We start from the raw sequence: 13396 nt of genomic DNA, 5'->3' as shown, positions 1-13396 counted from the left end.
ATCTTGAAATCCAAGATGGCGTCTTCCGCTGAACTTTGAAATGCTGTTAGTCACTGAGAATCGCATGAAAGGCCCACAATATTGGTATTTGGTGAAAGGGCTAAACTACAAGAAGTCGAATTTCGCTATCGGACGTCAACTTGAAATCCAAGATGACAGCTTCCACTGAACTTTAAAATGCTGTTAATCACTGAAAATCACATGAAACTTCCACAATATGGGTATCAGTTGAAAACGAGTATTCAACGAGTAGAATACAAATTTCGCAATTAGGCGTCATCTTGAAATCCAAGATTGCGGCTTCCACTGAACTATAAAATGATTGAATTCATTGAAAGTCACTAGAAATTCTCACAATATGGTCATTGGGTAAAATGGCTTAATCAGTTTAAGTGGAATTTCTCTATCAGATCCTCTTGAAATCCAAGATGGCGACTTTCGCTGAACCTTAAAATGCTGTAAAAAACTAAAAAACCGCATGAAACACCCACAATATTGGCATTGTGTGAAAGGACCAAACGAGTAGAAGTCAAAGTTTTCTATCAAACGACACCTTGAAATCCAAGATGGCGGCTTCCACTGAGCTTTAAAATTCTGCAAATGACTAAAACCGCACGAAAGCTTTACAATATTGGTATTCGTTGAAAGGGATAAACTAGAAGAACCAGACCCTGATTGTTTTTGGCAACCCGCTCGAACATTTTGTGTTGTTCAAATCGATCGATTTTTTCCCCAACTTTGTAACTGAGAATCTTTAATGGAAAATGACACTCAAGAAATAACCTTTCTAACGCTGTGCAATTTAGTTTTGAATAATGAAAAATAAAAATCGGTTCTCCAGTTGAGGGGTGCTTGGAATAGGTCATGTAGATAACCAGCAAATAATTACTTTAATATGCTAGGGACCTTTATAAGCAGACATGTTATAGGATTCAAACGCTGCAATTTGTTTGAAATAGGGTTTTTCATATGTTCTGTCGTCCATCAGAAATCATCTGTCTCATAGCCTTGGTACCGGGTATACATTTTACAAGCTCTGGAACTAACAAAACTTCGTTGTTTGAGGTTTGGTTAGAATAACTTATTACTAGGCAACACTTTCGACTCATAGTAAATTTTTTTCTGACATGTGCATCACCTTTGGAAAATAGCGATGAAAAGGTGTTTTGAAATTGTCGTTCAAATTTTGTTTTTCATGCTTTTCAAAATAGACCTAAACTTGTTATCCATATTGAGATTCGAAGTTCTTAAACATAGTTTTTTTGTTGAAATCTATTTTTTTATTTTTATTTATTTACATAGTATTCCGTCTCACGACATAACTTGACGAACATAATTCCTAAAATTCACTCGGTTCATAGCAACCGTTCTCCAATTTCTCGGGCATCCCACGTTCGCCAGATCACGCTCCACTTGGTCTAACCACCTCGCTCGTCTTGTTCCTACCGGATTCGTAGCGAACACCTGTTTTGCAGGACAGTCGTCCGGCATTCTCGCAACATGTCCCGCCCAGCGTATCCGGCCAGCCTTCACCACCTTCTGGATACTGGGTTCGCCGTAGAGGCGCGCGAGCTCGTGGTTCATCCTTCGCCTCCACACTCCGTTCTCCTGTACGCCGCCAAAGATGGTTCTTAACACTCGTCGCTCGAATACTCCGAGTGTACGCAGGTCCTCCTCGAGCAATATCCATGTCTCGTGCCCGTAGAGAACAACCGGTCTAATGAGCGTCATATACAGGTTACACTTCGTGCGAGGGCTAAGTCTTCTCGACCGCAGTTGCTTGTGGAGTCCATAGTAGGCACGACTTCCGCTGATAATTCGCCTCCGGATCTCACGGCTGGTGTCATTGTCTGCGGTCACCAGTGAGCCGAGATAGACAAAGTCTTCGACTATCTCCAGCTCGTCGCCGTCGATCGTGACCTTGTTATTACTGGACAAGCGGGTTCGGTCGGTCTCGGATCCGCAGGCCAGCATGTACTTCGTCTTGGACGTATTAATCATCAACCCAATCCTTCCTGCTTCGCGTTTCAGTTTGCGGTAGATGTCTTCCACCGCCGCAGATGATCTGCCGACTATATCAATGTCATCGGCAAAGCAGATAAGTTGACTGGATCTGTTGAAAATCGTGCCCCGCATTTCGCCCACCGCTCGTCGAATAACACCTTCTAGCGCCACGTTGAACATCATGCAGGATAGACCATCACCTTGTCGAAGCCCCCTGCGCGATTCGAATGAACTCGACAATTCACCCGAAATCCGCACACAGCACTGCGTTCCATCCATCGTCGCCTTGATCAGTCTGATCAGCTTCCCGGAAAAGCCGTTCTCGTCCATGATTTTCCATAGCTCGTTACGGTCGATCGTGTCATATGCGGCTTTGAAGTCGATGAATAGATGATGCGTAGGGACTTGGTGTTCACGGCATTTTTGGAGGATTTGCCGCAATGTGAATATCTGGTCCGTCGTAGACCGTCCCTCCATGAAGCCGGCCTGATGACTTCCCAAGAATCTGTTTGCTTGTGGCGTTAGGCGGCGGAGTAGGATTCGGGACAACACTTTGTAGGCGGCATTGAGGACAGTGATCGCTCGGTAGTTCTCACAGTCCAATTTGTCGCCCTTCTTGTAGATGGGGCATATTACCCCCTCCTTCCACTCCTCCGGTAGCTGTTCTATGTCCCAGATCCGGATTATCAACCGATGTAGGCAATCGGCCAACCTGTCCGGGCCCATTTTGATGAGTTCAGCTGCGATGCCATCCTTCCCAGCCGACTTGTTTCTATTCAGCTGGCGAATGGCTTCCTTAACTTCACTCACCGTTGGGAGTGGCTCCTCTTCGTCGTTGGCTACGCCGGCGATGTACCTTCCCCCACCGTCTTGATCTCCTGCATGTGCGCCGTTCAGGTGTTCATCGAAGTGCTGCTTCCACCTTTTGATCACCTCACGATTGTCCGTCAGGATACCCCCGTCCTTATCCCGGCACATTTCGGCTTGCGGCACGAAGCCTTTGCGGGATGCGTTGAGTTTCTGATAGAACTTTCGTGTTTCTTGGGAACGATGCAGCTGCTCCAGCTCCTCGAGCTCCTCCTCCTCCAGGCGGCGCTTTTTCTCCTGGAAAAGTCGGACTCGCTGCCTCTTCCGCTGTCGGTGATTTTCCACATTTCGACGGGTGCCTCTTTGCACTACTGCCGCCCGCGCGGCATTTTCTTCGTCCATCACCCTCCTACACTCCTCGTCGAACCAGTCGTTCCGTCGAGATCGCTCCACATAACCGATGACGTTCTCCGCCGCACTGTTGATGGCTGTTTTGATGGTATCCCAACAGTCCTCGAGAGGGGCTTCGTCAAGCTAGCCCTCTGCCGGCAGCGCTGCTTCGACCGATTGCGCGTAGTCTGCCGCGACCTCAGGTTGCTTCAGTCGCGCGATGTTTAACCGAGGCGGGCGCCGGTTTCGCTTGTTGTTCACTACGGAGAGTTTTGGGCGCATCTTCACCATCACCAGATAATGGTCCGACTCGATGTTGGCGCCCCGACAGGATCTGACGTCGATGATGTCCGAAAAGTGCCGGCTGTCGATCAAAACGTGGTCGATCTGTGATTGCGTTTGGTACGGTGATCTCCAGGTGTACTTGTGTGGGAGGCGGTGCTGAAAGAAAGTACTACGTACGGCCATTCGTTTGGAGGCGGCGAAATCAATAAGTCTGAGGCCGTTTTCGTTGGTCAGCTGGTGCGCGCTGAACCTTCCAATTGTCGGTTTAAATTCCTCCTCCTGGCCGACCTGAGCATTGAAATCCCCGATGACGATCTTGATATCATGTTTTGGGCAACGGTCGTATTCACGCTCCAGCTGCGCGTAGAATTCGTCTTTGTCGTCACCGGTACTTCCGAGGTGAGGGCTGTGCACGTTGATGATGCTGATGTTGAAGAACCGGCCCTTGATTCTCAACCGGCACATTCGTGAGTTGATCGGCCACCACCCGATCACGCGCTTTTGCATCTTTCCCATCACTATAAAAGCTGTTCCAAGCTCGTGTGTGTTGCCGCAGCTCTGGTAGATGGCACGACCATCTGGATACGTTCGTACCGTGGAGCCCTTCCAGCATACCTCCTGCAGCGCTACGATGTCGAATTTGCGGCTCTTCAATTCGTTGGAGAGCACGTGGGTACTGCCCACAAAATTTAGAGATCGGCAGTTCCATGTTCCAAGTTTCCAATCGCTAGTCCCTTTTCGTCGCGTGGGTCTTTGCCGATTTCCATCCGAAATTTGTTGTTCGTTATTCGTTGCTTATGTTTTTTTAGTAGTCACAGGCTCGCAAGGCCCGCAGCTAACCCCACTATCTCGCAGGAGGACCGTCGTGATGTTGCTGTTTTGGGTCCCGAACACCACCAGGACGTTGTTGCACTCCGCACGCCGCCCCTAACATGGAGAACAGACGCGTACGAAGCCCCCTAACTCATTCTGCATGCGACCAAAGCATCCACCGGGGTTGGGTACCCGATCTCCGCTAAGGTTGCTCGCACCCCAGCTAGCACCACGGGGAGGTAGAGAATCGGAGTTGCAGACAAGAGGTGATATGACCACTACCCGAGGGTTGGGTGTATGGGGTCTCGAGTTGCACATTGTCTACTTCACTAGCCAATTTTGTTGAAATCTATCATTATTAATCTTCTAAATTGCAAAACAGCTTACACAGAAAAAAATTTCTTTAAGCATAATTTTTCAGCAGTGTAATCCAAATGAGATGTAATTTTAAACTCTTTTTGATCTATTTTTGGTTCGTTGGTATAATATTAAGTTATATGATGTAAGTGTACACGCCGTGGTCTAAAATATGTTTCTTAATATAAAATTACACCGAAAACAATGTAAAACATGGCAGATCAATTGTTTTAATTTTTTTCGTGGCATAAGTTGTTCTACTCTGACTTGAGATGGTGGTTTATTTTGCACGTAGCCAAAATTTCTCTTTCGCAGTTAAAAAGTTGGACTAAAAAGTGGAAGGTTAGATAAATTAATTTAAAAAAGTTAAACTGAAAATTTCTCTTTCAATTGCTAATAGATTATTACGGTTACATTTTTTTTGGTATTAAGGAGATTCCGGTTACTACGTTCTTCTGGTAAGATTCGAGGATTAACTGCGATGCTGAAATGCAAAACATCGCCGTGTTGCGAATCATCGGATACAACAACAATTCCATCCTGACGCTGCCCGTGATGAGGAGTGATATTTTAATGCCTATTGTATCGGAAATATAAGTGAAATCAAATGACTCATGGGGCGTATTTATTTATTGACATCACAAAAAATCCTAATATTTAACAAATATTTCTTATATTTACGGTAATATATTTTTAAATTTACATCCCCGTATATTTTAACACGATGATTTATATCATCCTATAACGTGCATTGTTTTCGATTTAAATTTACACGCCTCAAAAATTACATCCATGAAAAAAATACATCGCATCAAAAATTTAGATGAAAATCGATGTTCCGTTTTCGTGCATCGTTTTTTATCTTAAATTACACGAATTTTTCTTGCTCTGTAGCATTGCTTAGCTTTTATGACTCTCATCATTCTTGTCATTAAACTAAAAAAAAAAAAAATATATTTATTTTTTTTCACCCTTGTGCTTTTACATTTTTGATGATCATGAATATTAATATTCCACTGGCTAAGTTGAACGAGTTCCAAATCGCCAATGGTTGCTACTCCGTGATTGATCGAAGCCATAAATTTTTTGCAAAACCCAATTATTATATTATATAATTTAGCTTGGGATTAGCAATCCATTCTCAATACACAAAACTTCAACATGCTCTTCTTCTTGAAAATGACCAATAACTGCGCTGGCCACGTCCTAGTAGTCAATGAGGGAAAGAGGAAGGAATATTAGTATAAAGATGCCAGATTGTTTTCAATCACGTATCCGGGCCGGGCCTGTCCGCAATTTTTTGTTATAAAAACCTGGTAAAATTAGAGCATTTTATTTCAAAACTGACGACCGGAATTCGAGCAATCTCCGGGCCAATTTTGTCAAAACCCAGAAATTACTGAACAATAATCAAGAAAAAAAATATCATATATGATATTTATATGATATTTATATATGATATTTATATGATACTAGCTGACCCGGTAAACTTCGTTTTACCTTCTTAAGTATAAATCATAATAAATGATTAATTTTATTTACACGTCCTTAACTGCATCGTTCTCGCGAATAGAATCTTATGAAAATCGTAACAAATAAAGTTGAATTTGTATTGGGAAAACCTTTCATAATACAAACCATCTCTGACCCAAAAAACCCTCGGATACCAAATTTCACTTCATTCCGACCGACCATTCATACGTGATGTTGTTACAAAGAAAATGCCTCCATTTTTATATATAAGATGTGAAGAGATAATTTTGTATGGGGACCCCCCTTTCATCAAAAGTGAGATTCTCGAAACTATTATACAAACCATCTCTGACCCAAAAAACCCTCGGATACCAAATTTCACTTCATTCCGACCGACCATTCATACGTGATGTTGTTACAAAGAAAATGCCTCAATTTTTATATATAAGATGAGGAAAAGAGATATTTTTGTATGGGGACCCCCCTTCCATGAAAAGTGAGATTCTTGAAACCATTATACAAACCATCTCTGGCCCGAAAAACCCCCGGATACCAAATTTCACTTCATTCCGACCGACCATTCATACGTGATGTTGTTACAAAGAAAACGCCTCCATTTTTATATATAAGATTACATGAAAATTGCTCGAGATGTGTCATGTTTGATAATGATTTGATATGAGAGCTCCTTCCCACTAAAGTCGGATAGTCTTAAAACTATAATATAAACCAAATTTCATGTAATTCTGACCGCTCGTTCATATGAAGGAAGCGTCTTCATTTTCACATATAAGATTTATATGAAACTTCTCTCCCCTCCTCTCACCTTTAGTTCAAAAATGGGGTGGGGGGGGGGGGTTATGGAGAAAGCGTTATTTATTACAATAAATCATATTTTACTGTCAAAACATGGCTGCCTGGCTCGTTTAAGCAAAATCGCTTGGCAATTGTTTAAGTTATGTTATAACTCACGTTGATTTTGTATGGGAGCCTCTGGTTATAAAGGTAAGATGTGTTATTTAGTAAAATAGATTGTTTTTCCACATCAAAACATGCATGTGTACACAATTTCATGAATATCCCATGTGAATTGTATGGGTTGTATATATTTTTTCAAATTTTTTCACATTTTTTTAAGGGAGCCCCACGTTTTAAAAGCGAGCAATTGCAGTCTGCATAATGAATCAACTTCTTGTGTCTTTTCGATCTCGTGAACCAATTTTTATGAAAATCGCATTCAAATTGTTCAAGTTATGTCCCGTTTCAATTTGATTTTGTATGGGAGCCCCCCTTCTATAAATAGTGAGATTCTTGAAACTATTATACAAACCTTCTCTGGCCCCAAAAACCCTCGGATACCAAGTTTCACTTCATTCCGACCGCCCGTTCATACGTGATGTTATCACAAAGATAGCGCCTCCATTTTTATATATAAGATTTATACATCATATATTATATATGAAAAATTAAAACTTAGGAATGGGGAGTTCTATGATTCATTTATAATCATTGGCCTTTTTTAAATAAAATAAATTGCGTTAGAAAAATATTTTCTCAAAAAGTTGTCCTTCTGTGAAAAATTAGTGTACTTAACTGGTACTATATGAAATCCGGAATACTTTAATTGTTATTTTAAACTTAAAAAACTTTATTGCTGTTTATTTTTTGAAGTTAAAAAAATAATAATAAATTTAATGTTTTTCCACATCAGAGTTTCTTTATTAAAAAGAATTGCAAAGTTGAAAATGTTGCTGGATAGTCAAAGATTATTGGAATTCAGAAACAGAATTCAAGTTACGACTAGTTTAGGTTTCTGTAAAAAAATATTTTCGATAATGTTGTAAATTCGGCCATGCTAATTAGACATTAACGATTTTAGCTGTCTAAAAGTGAGCTCACTAACGATAAACGAACGGACCTTCAATTGACACTCTATCTGGTCTCTTCCTACAATCCTTTGCAGGTTCATAAAGAGAAAATCTCACCTAAAAAACTATCTTCATGGATCATATCAACTGATGAGTAGGTATCGTGGTAAGATATCGGGCAGCGAACTTGGAGGACTGGAGTTCAATTCTCGGCCAAGAAATTTTTTCGATTTCCAAAAATTACTGGAAATAGTTTATTTTGCTTTTTGTGAAGAAATCGAATCGTTTGGAATCTTGTCATTGTAGATATATCGACTCCACTTTTGTAGCTAAATGCTTTTTTAGTAAGTTTAAAACAATCTTTTCATCTGGTATATTTGTTTGAATAATTCTGTTGTTCCTGCGATATACGTTCTCAAATGTTTGCCATGGCCAATTTTTTTTTCTATAAACTGATGAATAAATTGAGTGAGTTTTTTAAAAAATTACGAAGATTTGATAAATAATCTGAAATCTAGAAGACCGTCTTCTATCGATAGTGAAAAATCTTTCTCAATTATTTCAAACTTTTGCTGCAAGAAGAAGTCAGTTTTGTCGGTTAAAGTACTAACAACCTTTTTTTAGAATTCATTAGCTAGTCTATTTCTGATTATTTTGACAAATTTGCATGATATTAAACTATTATTGTTTTTACCTGTGGTGTCTCACATGCAATTTGAAATAAATCAAGATTAGCGTGAATCATCTAGAGGGCAAATTCAAACTACAAAAGAATAAAGATGATCATAGATAGCAACCAAAGTTATTGATAAATTGGTTTTTCATGTTCCTCCCGAACGAAATGTCTCAAAATTCCATACAAACTTCAGGCTCGTTGAGCTACACCTTCCCGTGAACCGATCTGGCCTAATTTGGCACGAGATCTTGCACTAGACCCAGGATCAATTTTAGCCTGCAGCGCATAACTAGCCCTAGGGGTGATTAGAGAAAGTATTGCTGTCCTAGTGTTCAAAAGCAGTACTCAGATTTGCTTAAAAAATATGAAAATTTTTAAAACTTTCGCTACTTATGTGCTTCTAATTTTGTCATTCATAAAATCTGCTTAATTTGTCTTTAAAAATCGTCATTAAAAGCACTACTAGAATCTATTTCCGTGGAATATTCTTTTGCATGTTTTTCTTTCTATTACCGACCGAAATACGGTGGTCCTGGTAGTAAATATCGTGAGAACTGTGACACCTGCAATACCAACCAGGAAAATCTTTCCCCAAGTAGTAGGTAGAGAAGAAGTTCGCTTATTGCTGAGGCTTGGGTGAACAGATCCCAGAACTAAGGAAATGATGCTTTGCTATTGAATGGTTTTGCTGCTCGGTGTCTCCTGCTCGCTTATGAATGCACTGCTTATGGCTTCGTCCTTTCGCCGGAAGTTTACTGTGAACTAGCCACGGAATAGTTCTGCAAGACTGGACTTCCAAAGTTAAAATATTCTCCCGGTGTGTTCCAAATGCGATTATGGGCAACTTGTGGCCAAAGTGTGAAGGGATTTGCATCATGAGAATCAAGGTTCCTTGTAAGTTTGCTTTCTCTGATACGAATCCAGAATCGAGGAAAAAAATTCATAGAACTTCAGTTTTCTGGATGGTAGTGGAAAAATAGAGTTCTTAGAAATTTATTCAATCCGCCCCAATCTTAAGGAATCAGCTGCCCGTTCGTCCCGATTAAAGTTCATCAGTGGCTGATGGGGAGTTTCCGAAAATGAACGAATGGGACAAAAAAAAACAGGAAAATTGGGCGAACATCGCATGTCAAAGGGCACTTCGGTCTATGGCAGCTGCTGACCTCTAGCAGTACACGGCACTCTGAAATGAATCTAATTGTCCGGTACATAAAAATTAATTTAATTACGAGGTTTTTTTCCCACTTCTTTTACACCCGCAGTTTTCCGCCCACCCATTCAGCATTTAGCGGGCACACGGACGGACACGTTCAGCGAAAGGGAGGCCCCCGAGTGAAAGTAACAGAGCGGTGTAATTTTTCTTTCATTGACCATGTACAGGCAGCCGCCTCGCCTCTTCAGAATGGCAGTTCTTCTTTTCGCTCGTCCGGTTCTAAAAAAAGCCCGCCGGCTAATCGTATTGTGTATCAGAGCTGGACTGGAGCACTGAATGGAGGGAGTGGGTGGACGACGTGCCTCGTTTTGGTGTAGCTAACGATGATGACGATGATGATGACGGTCCACAGGGAATCGATGGTCGCTAGGATATGGTCTGGTCAAGCTGAGATCTGGTTGAATTCAAGGAAAAGATGGACCGTTTGCAACATCCTTTGACATGAGGAGCAATAGAGTAAAACAGCATAATAATGTTGATGAACGCAAACACTTCAAATGGCTTTGAATATTTATGATAAACAATTTTCCAAAAATAATTATACGAATTTTTGTCATTATATCAATTAAAATATTATATTTGATACGTAAACATTTTTAATCCAGCAATACCTCAATAAGTTACTTGTAAAAATTACAAAAAGTTTCCAAATGTGTATTTCCACTAAACCAAATTGTTATTCAGGAGTTTTACGATTTCATCACGCTCAAATGAAAATCATCGTGCAAATGGCGGAACCGTGAACTTGGCGAAACTTAAATTTGAAACTGAAAAATGTGTTTCGATCGTCTTAAATCAGGGGTGAGCAACCTTTTGAACCAACGGGCCACTTTAAATTTGAAATGTTGTCGGCGGGCCGCACTTAATATATTTTTTTTTTATAATAATGAGAGCTTTATGTCATTTTTTATAACTACAAATTTTGATGAAAACAAACCTCAAATAGGAAAGATAAAACGAATTCACTTGTTTAAAAAACAGAAATTCGACACGATTTTTTAGAAACCCGATATTGAAAGCGTACATCACTTAATCTTTGTCATTTTTTTATTTTATCAATTTTTTTAAGTAATTGAACTTCTTGGAGAACATCCGTTCTTACAACTGTCTTGTTAAATCCGATGGTACTTTTCGTCATCACTTTTATTTTAAAATCTTCTGAAGCTTACCACAGTGATAAATAAGAATGCGAAAAACATATATTTTAATATATCATCGTCTTCTTACAATGGACGTTGAATCGTTAATTGACTATCTGTGATTTTTTTCCACAAAAAAAACTTGTCCTCTAAACCAAGATTTTTTATTCTATAAACGGGAAACTCCCCGTTTTTAAAATTGAAGTTTTGTATTGGACCATTTCATTAAAATAATGAGCAAGGTTGTCGAAATTACAGAAACATGTTCAATTTCATATATTTTTAAACAACTATCTTCAACATTAAATTCTTGATTCTAGAATTTTTTTTTCGAAATTTTCATAATTTTTTGTCTTATGTAGATATCATAAGAATAGGATTTTTAAAGCCTTACTATGACTTGGTAATGTGTAATGGTAATGGTAATGTGGAATGTGAATTATAAGTGAATAAACTTGTTATAAATGTTTGTTATTAAAATCTGAAAAAAAAACATCACAGAAAATCGCCAAAGAATCACCGAATTTCAGAAGTCTATTGTTTTTATAAAGAACTTTTTTTTCGGCAACTTTGATGCCAGCTGATTCATGTTGGTAAAAAAAAATTAAAATCGATCACCCAGGCTTTTTTATCAAACTTTCGTAATTTTCGTCAATATTCAAAGATAAAAAATACTTCACAAGGTTAAATTTTTTTCCAGTATTTGAATGCTTACAGAACAATCTTGTTTTGACAAATCGAACAGAATAACTTTTAAAATAAAAATCTGCTGAAGGTTTTACTCCATTTCGGGGGGGGGGGGGGGGGGGGGCTGGCTGAACCCTTAGGTAGGTAGGTAGCCGAAAACGTTTGCCCAGAATGAAAAATCTTCAAAAATTCAGAAAACCACTTTTGCAGATTTTTTTTCCTCAGAATGAACCATATCTCAGAAAATTTTTCACCAGAATGAATGATTTTCCAGAAATTTTTTCACCAGGAGAACCATTTCCCAGAAAATCAAATATATTATTCCAAACTAGAATAAAAAAAATACACAAAAATTGGGTTCGTACAATAATATTATTAGGTCTGCGTTTACTTCGGACGTCCGGACTTCCGACTTCCGAAAGACTTCTGACAAAGAAAAGTGAAGTACTAGATAGTCGGAAGTCTGTGTTTTATTGCCAGTTTACCAGCGAAGTTCCAAAAAATTTCATAAATATTCACAATATGGTATTAAAATTCGAACGCGCAACGTGAGAAGTCAGTTATTGAAATGATTTTTGAAAGGCACACTAGTAAGCATAAAATCAAAGTACCCAAATCTTTACAAAATACAATACTGGTTCAAAAATAAAATAACTTGGAAATTTTCTAAAAATTGTAAGACAAAATTAAGGGGGGGGTAGGGTCTAACACTTTCAAAAAATCGATTTTTTTATTTTTCTATTTTCTTATTGAAAAACATTTCAAGAATGTTGTGTCAAATTTTCAAGTCAATTGAAGCAAAACTGCAGAAGTTATAGGCCTTTATCTCCTCCTATCTAATACTGGAAGAAAGCAAGAGCAGAAACTTCAAACGCGTTTTTCTCGAAAGCACATTTTTAAAGTCCGTGGACATCGTCATTTGAAAACTACTGATCCGATTCTTTTCAAATTTGGAACATATGTTCTACATATAAAATACCAGACCCCAACGTTTTGCTTTTTTGTTTTTTTTACTTTGGGGAGATTTTACAGGTGAAAAATGGCGGATTTTTTCGTGAAAAATCGTAGTTTTTACTTTAAACAGCCACAAAAACTTCATAAAAATTTTTTTCAGGTAAATAAAAACGTTGGGGTCCAGAAAAACATCTATTAAAAATATTTTGCTCAGATTTTTTGATAACAGATGATTCTGTGCTGAGATACAGTGTCCACCGCAAATCCTGTTTTCTAAAAGGCATCCTCGAACGTGCTCCGTTACCGGCTCATTTTTCAATATTTTTCTACGAAAAAATTACTAAATGTTCTTTTAACAATGCTATGTATAATGCAAAAAATTTGAATACATTTGTTTGAACGATAGCTCTAGAAAAAAATCGTGAAAATGGTGTTTTTTTTATACCCGTTAGACCCTACCCCCCCCTTAAATAAGATTAAACTAGAGAGGAAAACCAAACTACAGGAAAAAAAAATAGGTTTTGTGGCATTCTAAAAAATGTTCCATTCTGGGGAAAAAATCTAGGATATGGTCCATCCTGGGGAAAAATTTCTGGTGAATGGTGCATCTGCAAATAGAGATAAGTGCAAATTTTATCAAGTCATATAAATTTTCTTAAGTAAATGGTGCATTGTAGAAAAAAGTTTAATTTGAAAAAAGCTTCGCGGGCCGCACAAAAGGGTCTCGCGG

Source organism: Uranotaenia lowii, chromosome 2 (genome assembly GCF_029784155.1).
Source record: "Uranotaenia lowii strain MFRU-FL chromosome 2, ASM2978415v1, whole genome shotgun sequence".
Classification (NCBI taxonomy): Eukaryota; Metazoa; Arthropoda; class Insecta; order Diptera; family Culicidae; genus Uranotaenia; species Uranotaenia lowii.
This window is presented reverse-complemented; position numbering follows the sequence as displayed.